This window comes from Tachyglossus aculeatus, chromosome X1 (genome assembly GCF_015852505.1).
Source record: "Tachyglossus aculeatus isolate mTacAcu1 chromosome X1, mTacAcu1.pri, whole genome shotgun sequence".
Classification (NCBI taxonomy): Eukaryota; Metazoa; Chordata; class Mammalia; order Monotremata; family Tachyglossidae; genus Tachyglossus; species Tachyglossus aculeatus.
Window position 1 is genome coordinate 50,031,462 of NC_052101.1, and position 15,697 is coordinate 50,047,158.

At 45.2% G+C, this 15,697-nt stretch overlaps 1 non-coding gene across 1 annotated transcript; it reads right to left on the minus strand.

Annotated features, from left to right (window-relative positions):
* Positions 1 to 15,341: 15,341 nt before the first annotated feature.
* Positions 15,342 to 15,479, minus strand: LOC119920237. Its single transcript, XR_005447994.1, has one exon. It is a non-coding gene; the product is annotated as a small nucleolar RNA SNORA7 (small nucleolar RNA).
* Between the last annotated feature and the right edge of the window lie 218 nt (positions 15,480 to 15,697).

The following is a 15,697-nucleotide window of genomic DNA, read 5'->3' on the forward strand; positions in this document are numbered from 1 at the left end:
TTTTTACGTGGCTTGACATATAAGGGCTTAACAAATACCACCATTATTATTGTATTAATCATAATAGAGCCAGAATTGGCTCCCAAGCCGTAGATTTTGAATCCTTGAGCTAGAAAATCAAACCTTGGATTGAGAGGCAGGAGGTCGTCAACCTTTGTTCCAGTTCCACCCCTTCAAGTCAGTTCATTTCTCTACCTCTACCTCTTGTACCTACCTCATTTATAAAATCCGTTTTGAAGCCCTCATGCCTCACTACTTTACAGAAATGCAGTGAGGGTCAGGAAGAGAAATAGTGTCATCAACATGTGCAGGAAATGGTACTGCTCTTGGTAAAGAATAGGAGTAAGACATGGATTTTATCCTCCAGCAGTTGGCAGTCTGGTGGAGAAAGCAGGCAGCCCTACTCACGTGCCTTCATGTATACGGTGGGATTAGGAAGAGTACACCTACAACAATCATAGACTTGCTTCTGTTCTGCAGTTTTAAATTCCCAAAGCATAAACTCCACCCCCAGTTGTCATGACAATAGTTGTTTCATTTCCAACTTGGCGTGGCATCTTATGGCGGACCTCGGCAGTTCAATCCAGGCTCTTGGTTAGAGAGTTTCTGATATTCTCCCCATTCAACACCTCCCCTAAATTTCCGAGGACCCGAAAATAACCCAAGTTTGAGGGTCTCCAGGGCTAAAGTGGAATTCCGAAACTCAATAACTGCTTTCTAGTAGGCAGAAAATCCTTCGGTGGCAAAATGGCATTCCCCGACCCAAAGCCTTGCTTCTGTGAAAAATAAATTTAGTTGTTACTATGTGCCAAGCACTGGGGCAGGTACAATCCCCATCCCACAGTGGGCAAGCCTCCTACCTACAGGAAAAAACCAGGCTTGTACCAGAGGCAGAGTATATCAGCCCTGTCCCCACTTCAACAGCCCCCCTTGCTTCCACCCATCCCCTTCACAGAGAAGTTAAGTGACTTGCCTGTGGTTATACAGCAGTCAAGTGGTGGAGCTGAGATTAGAACCCAGGTTGTCTGACTCCCAGCCCCGTGTTCTTTCAATTAAGCTACAGTACTTCCCCCGCATGGGTTAAAACTGACAGGGTTTGATAACAGATTGAACATGTGGGTTGAAAGAGAGAGATATGAGTCAAGAATAATGTCAAGATTATGGGCTTGTGAGACAGGGAAGATTGTGATGTTGTCTACAGTGATGGGGAAATCATGATGGGACAGGGTTTGGGTGGGATGATGAAGAGTTCTGTTTTGGACATGTCAAGTTTGAAGTGTTGGTGGGATGTCTATGTTGAGATGTCCCGAAGGCAGGAAGAAATGCGAACCTGCAGAGGAGGAGAGAGTTCGGGGCTGGAGATGTAGATTTGTAGACTCATCCACGTAGAAATGATAGTAGGAGCCATGGGAGTGAATGAGTCCTCTGAAGGAGAGGGTGTAGATGGATAATAGAAGGGGGCACAGAACTGAGCCATGAGGGACTCCCACAATCACAGTGTGGAAGGCAGAGGGGAGCCCACAAAAGAGACTGACAAGGCACGGCCAGAGAAATAGGAGAAGAACCAGGAGAGGACAATGGCAGTGAAGTCAAAGTTAGATAACATTAAATTGTGAGCCTCATGTGGAACAGAGATTATGGCCAACCTGATTAACTTGTATCTACCTCAGTGCTTAACAGTGCTTGGCTCAAAGTAAGTGCTTTACAAATACCATAAAAAAAGAGAAGGTGTGGTCCATAGTGTAGAAGGCAACCAAAGGGTTGAGGAGAACTAGGATGGAGTAAGGACTATTGGATTTGTCAAAAAGAAGGTCACTGGTGACCTTAGGGCAGTTTCCATGTAGTGAAGAGAGCAGAAATACAAGACAAAGAAATGACATGTTCTCTGCTCACAAAGAGCTTATATTCTAAAAGGAGACAGGCTAAAAAGTTTTAAAAACCAAGTTTTCAAGATAAATAATTCAATGCATAACTGACTATGGAAAGAGCCCTATATATAAGCCCTACTGAGAGCTCAACTCCTCCAGGAGGCCTTCCCAGACTGAGCCCTCTCCTTCCGCTCCCCCTCCCCATCCCCCCCACCCTACCTCCTTCCCCTCCCCACAGTACCTGTATATATGTTTGTACATATTTATTACTCTATTTATTTTACTTGTACATATTTACTATTCTATTTATTTTATTTTGTTAATATGTCTTGTTGTCTGTCTCCCCCTTCTAGACTGTGAGCCCGCTGTTGGGTAGGGACCATCTCTATATGTTGCCAACTTGTACTTCCCAAGCACTTAGTACAGTGCTCTGAATACAGTAAGTGCTCAATAAATACAATTGAATGAATGAAAGAGCACGAGCTTGGGAGTCAGAGGTTCTTATCTCGGCTCCACCACTTGTCAGCTGTGTGACTTTGGGCAAGTCACTTAACTTCTCTCTGCCTCAGTTACCTTCTCTGGAAAATGAGGATTAAGACTGTGAGCCCCGTGTGGGACAACCTGATTACCTTGTATCTCCCCTAGTGCTTAGAACAGTGCTTGGCACATAGTAAGCGCTTAACAAATACCAAAATTATTATTATTATACACAAAAGTACTGAGGATGAATATAAATAAATTCCTAAGGGATAGAGTTGGCTGACCTACATGCTGAGCCTTGTACTAGTCACCAACTAGCTACAGAGCTCTGTACTAGGCTTTTGAAAGAGTGTAGTAAAACTAGAACACACGGTTTTATCTTCAAGGATCTTATAACCTAGTGGAGGAGTCAGGCAGACATAGAGAAGCAGGGTTTAGTTTAAGAGCAAAAGTATGAAAGATGAGTGAACAAATAAGCATCCATACAACACGTACCACTGCTGTCCTCCTCATCATCATCATCAGTGATATTTCTTGAGCACCTATGGAATGTGAAACAAGATACACATTTAAAAAATGGTATTTAAGCGCTTACCAGGTTCCAGGCACTGTTCTAAGCATTGGGGTAGATACAAGGTAATCGTTTTGGACACAGTCCCTGTCCCACATGAGACTCACAGTCTTAATCCCCACTTTACAGATGGGGTAACTGAGGTACAGAGAAGTTAAGTGACTTGCCCAAGGTCACACATCAGAGAAGTGGAGGAGCTGGGACCAGAAACCAGACCCTTCTGACTCCTAGGCCCATGATTTAATCATTTAACACATTCAGTGCCCTCAAGGAGGCTGCAATCTAATGGGCTGGGCAAAGAAAAAGTAGTTACAAATAATGGGAGCAGGAGGATGAACAAGAATATAATGAGTAGTTCAAATTATCAGGATAGAGTAGCTAAATAAATAATTTAATAGGCAAATAAAAATCAAATTACCTACAGGTATTTAAGTGGTGAGGCGAGGAATGGAATTTACATGGGCTGTGGTTAGATGATGGTTTGATATGCCTTCGACCTTGTGAAATATTCAAGGAAGACTTTCCAGATGAGGTGGGACTTTAGTAGGGTTTTGAAGATGGGGAGAGCTGGTATCCACCACTCTCTCCCGAGAGGGCTTCATCTTCTCCCACTCTCCAAGATTTGCTGGGAAAGGAGGAGAATTTGGCTTCCTTCTTGCCCCTCAGTTCTGCTTTCGCACAATTCCACCCACCATCCCTCTCTTTCCCATCCTTTGAAACCCATATCATCTGCCTCTACCATCCACTCCAGTTGCTCATGACTGTTATTTGCTGCTCCCAGACTCCACCTCCTACTTTTTAAACCATTTAAGACCCCTTTCTCCACTTACCTGATTTTAATTCCCATATAGTTGTTTCTGGCGACCTCTCACTCAACTTCACAGACCACCTGCCCCACCCCATCTCACCCACTGAGGCACATGTTCGATCTCATCCTCTCTAGTCACTGTACCATCTCTAACCTCACAGGCCCTGAAATCCTCATCTCTGACCACAACCTCCTCACCTGCCTTCTCTCTGGGCCCACAATACGTTTTCTCATTCCTGTGCTCAAGCTGTAGAGCACTTCTGCTGGAAACTTGGACACCTGGCCAACCTCATCTGTCTCAAGCTCATCCTCACCTGCTTTAACTCTGACCTCTCCTACTCAGCAACAATATTTTTCCATCCTTAATGAGTCATATACCAGTTGTCTGCACCAGCTGTTTTAAACTTTTAACTCCCTCCTATTAACCCCCTGTTCCCCTACCTTCCCCACTTCAACAAATGGCCACCCTATACATACATATAACTACTACGACAGTGCTCTGCAGGAAGTAGGCTGCCAGTTCAGGGCTGCATGTGGAAGGCACCTGGTACTTGGCTCTGGAGATGATAGATGCTCTAAGAATCAATGATTGATTGTTTGGACACTGGCATCTTTAAGCCAGAACAAGAGAGCAGTTGGACTCAGGCTACCACTTGTGAAGTAGTAGTAATAATATTTATTAAGCACTTGCTAAGTACAGAGCACTATTCTAGGTACTGGGAAGGAATACACAAGAGGGAATTAGACACAGTCCCTGGCCCTCTGGAGACAGACACATCAAAAGTGATGAAACAATGAAACAGTAAAAGGAACATCCAAGACAAGGACATAGACACAAAATGAAAACAAAAATCAGTGGGATGTTGTGGTTAGAGGAGCAAAATTTCAGGCTCCTTGTGGTTCAGAGTCCAAGGTACACTCATAGCCGTGGCAACCACCCTTCCTGTCATCGTCAAGAGTGTTTGAGTGCCTCCACTGTAGTAAGCATTTGGGTGGGGTATAAAATCATTGGGACATTGTCCCTACTTAACCTCCACCCAAAGGGAATTGATGGTAAGCAGTTTGGATCACCATTCATTGTTTCTGACAGCCAGTAGTACCAATGGTGCATGAAGAACAGTGGTCAGAGAGAGGTCTCCAAGGCATTTGGAAATGAAATGCATCAGCGGAGGTTGCATGTATATTTGCATATGGTTTTCCAGCAAATGCAGCCGGGGAAGGGGGAAGCTTTGCTTTGCAGGAGTTGCTTGATTGTTTGGAATGAAGACCCTGGGATGAGCAGAGCCAATGGCTCTTCCCTTCAAGGGCTCCTTCACCTAGCTGCTGCCTTCTGTTCTAGCACTGGGGCAGATACAAGGTACTCGGGTTGGACACAGACCCTGTCCCACAGAGGGCTTACCCTTAATTCCCATTTTACAGATAAGGAACTGAAGCACATGGAAGTGAAGTGAATTGCACAGGGTCACACAACAGACAAGTAGTAGAGCCGGGACAAGAACCCTCATCCTCTGACTCCTAGGCCCAAGCTCTATCCACTAGGCCATGCTGTTTCTTGGTTGTGGAGAAGTTTCTGTTTGATGTGAAACTGAATGGAAAAGCATTGGAGGTTTTTGAGGAATGGGGAGATATGGGCAGAATGACATTTTAGGAAAGTAACCCAAGCAGGCAACTGAAGAACAGACTGTACTGGAGAGCAGAGATATTAATCAATCAAATTTCTCCCAGACAGCCTACTACTTGTTCACATCATTTGAGTCCCGTGCTTCACCACATCTTTAAAATACTTTTTAGCTCTTTTGTGGTTACATGTGGTCCTTTTTAATTCTCCATACATCAGCTGCTTTGGGTATCTTGCTGTTGTCACTTCTCTTCATGCATCCAGACCAGGGGAGTTCTCTTGCTATGAACATTTTCTCAGTGCTGATGAGCTCACTGAACTGTAGGAACTAGAATTCGGCAGTCTTGTCTTGACAGTTTGTCAGTCAATTGTATTTATTGAATGGTTTCTACGAGCTGAGCACGGTACTAAGCACTTGGGAGAGTACACTATAACAAGTTTCACTGGTGACGCTGAGAAACCAGCTATATAATAATGTTATTTGTTCAGCACTTACTGTGTGTCAAGCACTGTCCTAAGTGCTGGGACAGATACAGGGTAATTGGGTTGCTCACAGTCTAAGTAGGAGGGAGAGCAGGTGATTTAATCCCCATTTTACAGTTGAGGAAACTGAAGCACAAAAATGTTGTGACTTGCCCAAGCTAAAATTGCAGGTAGATAGCAGATCTGGGACTAGAATTCCGGTCTTCTGACTTCCAGGCCCATTCTGGAAGTAATGAGAGCAGCTGGAAAGTAATGAGAGCAGTAATGGTAGTTTTTGAGTCGAGTACACTGTACTAAGTACTTAGGAAGAAAAAAGGAAGTAGAAGATCTATTTCCTGCCCTTAAGGCACTCACAGTCTAATGGGGGAGTCTGACAGGCAAAATATTTTTAAATAGACAGGGATGAAAGTAAAGATTCAGTAGGTAGCGGAGCAAGTGTCAGCACAAATTGGATTAAATATTTGAATGCACACATACCCAATTGCACAGAATGGGAGTAAATACAAGGAGTGAAGTGCTTGTGCTGGGCTGTAGTAGGAAGAGAGAACAGGTAGGGAAGAGGATGGAGCCAGCTGGTGGAGAGTCAGGGGTTAGGGAATTTGGTGTAATAATAATAATGATGGCATTTATTAAGCACTTACTATGTGCAAAGCACTGTTCTAAGCGCTTGGGAGGATACAAGGTGATCAGATCCCAGGCAGGGCTCACAGTCTTAATCCCCATTTTACAGATGAGGTAACTGAAGCACAGAGAAGTTAAGTGACTTGCCCAAAGTCACACAGCTGACAGTTGGCGGAGCCGGAATTAGAACACATGACCCCTGACTCCAAAGCCCATGCTCTTTCCACTGAGACATGCTGCTTCTCAACATGTGCATGTGTACATGGAAAAGAATTGGTAGCTGTTGGAGGTGTTAAATCAAGAAGGGAATGATATTTTCTGCTTTGCCTGGATTTCCGAACGTTGTGTCACGACATCTAGGGGGGCACAGAGGATAGGCAGGAGGCCTAGGGGTGGACATTTCTTTTGGAAGTATTTTTTTCTTCGTTCAAGATCCTGCCTGAGCAACAGAGTCTTTTTTCTTTTTTCTGTTTTTTTTTTAAGATGGTTCATTCTCAACTCTTCCAACTCTGCCACTTGTCAGCTGTGTGACCTTGGGCAAACCACTTAACTTCTCTGTGCCTCAGTTACATCATCTGCAAAATGGGGATTAAGACTGTGAGTCCCACGTGGGACAACCTGATCACCTTGTATCCCCCCAGCGCTTTGCACAAAGTAAGCGCTTAAAAATACCATCAAGAAAAAAAACTCCGTCTCACTCTCCTAGTCTGGCGCTTCCTTGTCCATCAGATCCACCAGACTACTGCTCTCCCATGTCCTCTTTAAAGCCCTCCTTAAATCTCACCTCCAAAGCCCTCCTTCCCTAGTTCATTCACAATACCTAAAAGATTGCATCTACCCAACATCCACACTTAGCACTTATATATTTAATTACCATCTCGAATATACATTTGTATTTTTGATTTATTCACTTTATTTTTTTATTCAGGTATTTCATCTTGATATATTTGTATATAGCATTTTTTTTTTACTCACCACTTTTTGTCGATCATTTTTGTCTGTTCTATCCCCCTGTTAGATTATAAATCCCTTGAGAGCAGGGAATATATAGGCTGCTTTTTTTAATGGTATTTGTTTTGTGCTTAGGATGTACTAGACACTGTACTAAGCACTGGGGTAGGTACAAGGTAATCAGGTTAGATATAGTTTGTCTCCCACAATATGCTTACAGCTTTAATCCCCATTTTACAGATGAAGTAACTGAGGCCCAGAGAAGTTGTGACTTAACCAAAGTCACACAGCAGACAAGTGGCAGAGCCAGGATTAGGACCAAGGCCTGGTCTCTTTCCACGAGGCCATGCTGCTTCTTACCTATTTTCCTTTTTACACCCCCAAGTGCTCAGTATAGTGCTTAGAACTCAGTTGTTGCTCAACAGATACCATTGATTGATTGACTGAACTGTTAATAGGTCAGTAGCCATGGTGGGTTGTATTACAATCTCCCCTCTACCACTGAACCATTGGTGGAAGTGAAAAACAGAAGTTAGGTGCTTTGCCCAGGATCACAGAGCCAATCAGTGTGGTGCTGTGAAGTTAGACTAATGTAACTTTTTGAAAAAGGTGGCTGAGGTCCCCACTTAATAATCCCTGGAGCTGGAACTCCTACCAATACTCAACGTGACTCCTTCAGGACATACTTTGCATTAAGTGCTTAGTACAGTGCTTTGCACACAATAAACGCTCAACAAATATGATTGAATGAATCAGGGGGAACTAGTTGTTGGACATTCCAAGTGCAAGAAGATCTCATCCATAATTAATTTAGTGTTTCCTGTAACTCTGATGGTCTGCACATAGAAATGGTGGAAGTTTCTAGAACTCCTCAGGACCCCTCCCAGAGGGAAAGCTCTTTTTCATGGCATGTCAGTTACTCATCTGGTAACATCAAGTGGGTCGAGTGCTAACATCAGTGTGGGGAAGTAAAGGCCAACTGGCCTAGTGGATAAAGCATGGGCCTGGGAGCTGGAAGACCTGAATTCTAATCCTTGCTCCACCACTTGTTTCAAGTGTGACCTTGGGCAAGTCACTTAATTTCTGTGCCTCTGCTTCCTCAACTGCAAAATGGGCATTCAATGTCTGTTTTCCCTCCTACTTAAAATGTGAGCCCCATATGGGACAGGCATAGTCCTATATGGCCTGTTCAACTTGAATCTACTTCAGAGCTTATAACAGTGTTGGACAGATAGTAAGTACTTAACAAATACCATAAAAAAGGAAGGTGTTAGAAACATGGGGAAAGAAATTCCAAAACAAAAAGGAGGGAGTTTCTGCCAGGTTTCTGAAGGGAACATACAAACGAAGCTGTTTTTCCCCAGGAAGGCTGACCTTCCAGGGAAGAACTTGTGGACCCATGCCTTCAGAAGTTTAGCAGCATCTTGGGGCTGGAGGTGGGTGGTTTGAGGGAAAGGGGCTTGTCCCTGGGGTTTATGAACAAATTCCACATGATGATTGTGGTACTTGTTAAGCACTTATTATGCAGTTCATGTCCCACATAAGGCTCACAGTCTTAATCCCCATCTGACTGATGAGGGAACTGAGGCAGAGAGAAGTGAAATGACTTGCCCAAAGTAACACCGCAGACAAGTAATGGAGTCAGGATTAGAACCCAGGTCCTTTTGACTCCCAGGCCTGTACTCTATCCACTAGGCCAATGAGGAATAGGCAGTTGCTCCTGGATCTAAGTTACTGTACAATTGTTGCTGTTGCAACCTTTAAATATATCCTGGTTTACAGTTGATAACCAAAGACTGGGCTGGCTTGATGGGGGTACTTGGAGCCAGGGAGGGAGTAGGGCGCAGGGCTTTCTCTGCAAACTTTGTCAGCCAGCTCTCAGGGGGCAGAGCTGGCCAGCAGGATCCCAGCTGCCTCCTGAGCCATCTGGGGTAGGGGGGGCCCAGATCTAAGAGTCACAGTATGATGGTCGTAAGCTAATGGGGCACTAGCGAGACATCCCAAGAGAGTCTCTTTCCTGGGTGAATATTGCTGTGGGCACTAGGACCCAACCTCAAAAGTGATGGGAAGTGTCATAGTTGGTGGCTGCAGTGATTTACTTTATGCCAAATTTCCCCACGGTCCTTCACTTCTTGAGATTTGCATTTTTTGTGTTGGGGCAACAGGACTGATGTGACTGATGGACCACCCAAGGTGTGTTGGGTAACAGAATGAAAGAGTGATTGAACTCCCCAATTAATGACTGTAACGTGCTATGGAAACACAACATGCTACATAGATACTAAGAATAATTTCAGCAGAGATGACATATTTAGTTGATTGTTGTGCTATGTTTATTCTCACTAATCCACTTCTCGTGCATGTTTATGTATCACAAAGACCTTATAAAATATATTGGAAAGAAAAGCAAATGGAAAACATTTTTGGGAAGAAACAGCAAAGAAATAGTTTCTCTCTTCTCCCTCCCCCCCTTAAATTTTAGATGGTTCTCATGAAAATCTCCCAAGTATTCTTCCATTGCCCATAAAAGGACTCAGTCAGTCGGTCTACCGCATTTATTGAGCTCCTAATGAGTGTTAGGCACTCTATTAAGCACTGGAGAAGGATCAACTGAAGCAGGACCACCTCTTCCCCGCCCTCAAGGAGTTGACAATCTAATGGGAGGGGATTGACAGATAGGAATGATTTACAGATAGTGACTCTCCTAGTTTGCATGACATTGAGGTGATGCCAAGGCACAATCTGTTTTTTTGGGGTTTACAGATGAGCGAGCTGGTTTTGCTGTCCCCTTGGGGAAATGGTCCCTGATGAGAGAACAGCCGGGTGGCTTTCCTCACTCGGCTGGATGTTCTGGGGTTGACGTGCCACACAGAGCAGCCCCCCGTGAAAGGGTGCTTTGGGGCGTGTTGCTTTCCTGGCCCACAGATCCAGAACGCCACAGAGCTGCAAGTTAGAATGTTGCAATCTAAACATTTATATTCTAAAAAATGGGAAATCATTTGGTTTGACATAAATTAGCCAGGACTAGACAGATTTATTACGTCCTGGAATGTTTTAATGAGAAGGAAAGAGTCCCACCATCCAAAGACTCACCCTGCATCCAAACATGTCTAATCGAAATCCCTGGGTACGATATCTGCCCCAAGATGTGTGCTGCTGCACAGTACACATCTGGAGACTGGAGAGGAATAAAAGAAATGCTTGATTTGGGTCCATCCCTACTTAGCTATGGCATTTTAGAAAACACTGTGTGCTAAGCACTGGGGAAGATACAGATTAAGCAGTTTGGACCTCATCCCTGTCCCATGTGGGGCGCTCAATTTGAGGTGGGAAGATAAATGTATCATAGCTTCATTTTCCCATCTTCAAAACAGGCTCGGTGAGGTTAGGGACTTGTCCAGTGGCAGACCTCGGACCAGAAATGCCTGTTTGACAGGGGAGTTGGGGGTGACTGCCAACCCCCACCCTGGCAAAGCTTTTGGTGCTGGACTCCTAGACTCATTCCTTCCAGGTCTGCGAGAAGATCTGAGACTTTAGAATTAGGGTTGCAAAAGCCCAGAATGGAGCCTTCCAGACTTCCGGCTCTTCGAAACCTGTTGCTTCCAGTCCTCCCCCACCTCTAAAATCCCTGCCCTGTCTCTTTTCCCATGCTCAGAATGAAAGGTTTGGCCCTTTTGGGTGGGATGAGAATCCAGGCCTCCTAGTCCGTGCCCTGTCCACTAGGCCATCGTGCCCCTTAATTTCAATCTGCTAAAATGTGAGTATCTGACCCGGCCTCTGGTGGGCCTGACTGAGGTGAAGGTGGCAAGAATTTTCAGAGTCGGCTTCTCCGATTCCTCCTTGCATAAGTGTAATCCATAAGCGATTCAGAGTTGATGTTATCTGTGGTTTGGACTCTTGAAGTCCCAAATTCTTCTCCTCGCTGAGCGATAATCCAGAGACCTTGAACAGGCTGTCCCGTTGAATCGATTGCCTCCCATTTATATGTCTGAGGAGAAGTTCGCTCGGCGAGACGCGGCTTTGAAAACTCCTGTGCTGGCTCTGATCTTGTGGGATTTTGTTTGACAAAACTGGACTGTATTATTGCCTTTATCAAGTGGCAAAACATTTTCAAAAAGGATGAAAAGTCACTCTTCTCCGTACTCATCCATGATTGGCTGCTCTGCTTATATCATTCCTTCCCTCCCCTGCCCCCATATCTTCCCTCTTTCCCTCCTGTCCTCTTTTCTTTGAGAAGCAGCGTGGCTCAGTGGAAAGGGCACAGGCTTGGGAGTCAGAGGTCATGGGTTCTAATCCCGCTCCGCTGTGTGACTGTGACTGTGTGACTTTGGGCAAGTCACTTCTCTGTGCTTCAGCTACCTCATCTGTAAAATGGGAATTAAGACTGTGAGCCCCACATGGAACAACCTGATTACCTTGCATCCCCCCCAGTGCTTAGAACAATGCTTGGCACATAGTAAGTGCTTAACAAATACCATCATTATTATTATTATTATTCCTCCTCCTTTAGGTGTCTCTTCCCTCTCCTCTCAGCTTTCCCATCCCCTCCTCTCAGTCTTTCTATCCTTCATCTCCCCTCCTCCTCCCTCCCCTCTTCTTCCCTCCTCTCCAATTTTTTCCCTCCCTTCTCCTCTGTTCCCCTCTCCTTTCCTTTCCCCTCATTTTCCCACCTCTCCTCTCCCTTTCCCTTCCCTCCCCATCTCCCCTTGAAGTGTAGATATATTTAGGAAGCAAAACAATTGTAGATGGGAGGAGGAGGGAGAGGATAGAAAAGACTAAGGGTGCCAGAAGCAATTCACAGTCTGTGAAACATTAAATCTAATATATCGTTAGGGATTTGGGAAGCCAGAGTGAAGTCCAGCCGACAGCTTAGACAAAGGAGGCCTGTGGTTGTGCTGTAAGTATTCACTGCATAAATAGAGTGAAACAAGCTATCAGTGTTTGGGGGTCCCAGTTGCGTAGCTTCACACCAAGCCCAGATCAAGAGCTGTGTGCTATGAGAAGGCAAAACGACAAATTGGTCTCTGAAGAGACCTGTGCCAGATCATTTGACTGGGATTAAGGAGGATGAATAACTTGTTTGAAATGCAAACACTCTGAAGGGCTGACTTTCTTCTCCCATCAGAGGAAAACAACCCAGAGCTTCAGAAGAGCTCTGGGGAATATAGGGCTCTTGCCGCCCCCCCCCCTCCAACCCCCCCACATACACTTGGCCCCTCTAGTGGGGCACCCTGAGCGGCATGAAGATGTGAGTGTGCCAGGAGGAGAGTGAGCATCCAGCCACCAATCTGTGGGGGCTCACATTCCCTTCTTGCCAGTTTAGCATTTACTACACCAGTCTGAGCTTCTTACATTGGGATTGATTACTGGCCCAACATGCATGATAGTGAGTATGGGTTTAGAATTCCTTGCCAACTTCTAGAACAAACAGCCTAACTGTGCCAGGGCCCCTCTCCATCCCCGTTCTAGCTTGAGCTCCACATCCTATGCTCGGTTCTCAGTCTATCCCCTCGAAGCACGACTGGCTGTCTGCTGGCCACTACTCCTGCTCCAATCTCCTGACCATCTTTAGAATCACTCCCCAATCCCCCTCACCACCCCTGCACCTGCTGACCTGACACCTTGCACTGAATTCTGCATGCAGTGTAGAGAAGCAGCGTGGCTCAGTAGAAAGAGCACGGGCTTTGGAGTCAGAGGTCATGGGTTCAAATCCTGGCTCCACCAATTGTCAGCTGTGTGACTTCGGGCAAGTCACTTAACTTCTCTGGGCCTCAGTTCCCTCATCTGTAAAATGAGGATTAAGACTGTGAGCCCCGCTGTGGGACAACCTGATCACCTTGTAACCTCCCCAGTGCTTAGAACAGTGCTTTGCACATAGTAAGCACTTAATAAATGCCATTATTATTTATTATTATTATTATTATTATTATGTGGAAATGACTTATTAGCACCTCTTGGGCAAAGAGATGGTTTTGGATGTTCCAAGAGCCAACAGAGGCAGAGTTGGTTAGTGGTAAGACTATAGGGCCAGATGTCAGGAGATCTGGGTTCAAGTACTAGCTCTGCTACCAACCTGCTGGGTGACCTTGGTCAAGTCACTTAACCTCTCTGGGTCTGTCTACTCCTCTGTAAAATGGAGATAAGATACTCACACTACCTTCTAGATTGTAAATCTTGTATGAGATAGGGATCGTGTCCAATCTGATTATCCTGGATCGACTTGACACTTACCACAGTACTTGGCATATATATATATATATATATATATATACATATATATATATATATATATATATATATATATATATAAAAGCACTTAATCAGGAGAGGCACTATGGCCTAGTATAAAGAGCATGGGAGTTAGAGGACCTGAGTTCTAATCCTGGATCTTGTCAGTTGCTTACTCTGTGACCTTGGACAAGTCACTTAACTTCACTCTGCCTCAGTTTTCTCATCTCTTCCCTCCAACTTAGACTGTAAGCCCCCATGTGGGACAACCTGATTACCTTGTGTCTACCCCAGTGCTTAGAACAGTGCTTGGCACATAGTAAGTGCTTAACAAATGCCACCATTATTATTATTATTATTATTATTATTATTATTATGGGGAACCACTGGAGGTTCTTGAAGAGTGGAGAAATATGGACTGAACATTTGTGTAGCAAAATGATCCGGGCAGCAGAGTGAAGTATGGACTAGAGTGGCGAGAGACAGGAGGCAGGGAGGTCAACCAGGAGGCTGATACAGTAATCAAGGCGGGATACAGTAAGTACATCAATTAATGAGGTAGCAGTTTGGATGGAGAGGAAAAGGTGGATATTAGAGATGTGTAGGTTGAACTGACAGGATTTAGCGAAGGGTTGAATAGGTAGGTTGAGTCAAGGATGACTCAAGGCTATGGGCTTGTAAGACAGGAAGAATGGTGGTGCTGTCTAAAGTAATGGGAAAGTCGGCGGGGGGACAGGGTTTGGGGGAAGATAAGGAGTTCTGTTTGGGACATGTTAGGTCAGGAACAGGCTTCTTGTACTTGTTTGGAGTAATGGTGAAGAGGTGGAAATGGATGGAGCACCTAGGCTGGAGAATCTCCACTGTGGCTGCAGATCGGAAGGTCACCTTTCTGTGGGTGGGATCGTTGGTCTGTGCCAGTCAGTGCCATCCTAGCTACATCCCTGCAACTGATCCCTGTCTGTGACACCAGCTGTATGCATGGTTCCATTGCGGTAGTTTCCCCAGGCTCACTGGTTCCAGGGGCACTGGGTCCGACAATAGTGCTTCCTGTGCCTCAGAACTTACTGCCTCTCCTCTGCTGAACACTGGCAGCAAGCAGACAAGTGGGGCACACTGCAGAAAGGAGCAGCTCTTTGCAAGTAGAAGATGTGTAAGGAGTGGGAGACAGGAGGGCAAAACCAAAACAGTTCCAGAAAGCAGCAAACTGGACAGCACGAGAGGAGACAGATTTTGTGTCCACCATCCAGTCAGGATTGAGAATTCCTCATTGGTCTCTTCAGACAAACACACACGCACAACACACGATTAATTTCACCAACAGCAGCATTTTTGCAGTGTGTGTGTATGTTTGTATAGTGTAAGCTCCTTGAGGACAGGGATCACGTCCACTTGGTCTGTTAACTTTCCCAAGCCCTTCGTGCAGTGTTCTGAACACAACAGGTCTTGTCATATGCCGTTGAGTCATTTTCTGACCCATAGCGACACCATGGGCACATCTCTCCCAGTATGCCCCGCTCTCCATCTGCAATCATTCTGGTATTGTATTTATAGAGTTTTATTGGTAAAAATACAGAAGTAGTTTACCATTGCCTCCTTCTGCACTGAAAACTTGAGCCTCCGTCCTCGACTCTCAGTCAATCAATCAATCAATCAATCGTATTTATTGAGCACCTACTGTGTGCAGAGCACTGCTGCCCAGCACGGGTGAGTTTTACTTGTAGCAGATTACCTTCCACTTGCTAGCCACTGGCCAAGCTAGGAATGGAATGGGTAGGCCTCTGCTTGACTCTCCCTCCCGTAGCTGAGACTGGTAGAGTACTGGAAACTCTCCAGGTGAGATCCGGAGAGGGGCACACAGTAGGTACTCAACAAATACTATTTATTTGTTGATTTTATTTGTGAACCAGTGTGAGAAGCAGCATAGCCTAGTGAATAAAGCCTTGGCTTAGGAGCCAGAGGACCTGGATTCTAATCTTGACTCCTCCACTTGCCTGCTGTGAGACTTCGGGCAAGTCCTTAACTTCTTAATAGGGATTCAATACCCTCCTATTTAGACTGTGAACTCCAGG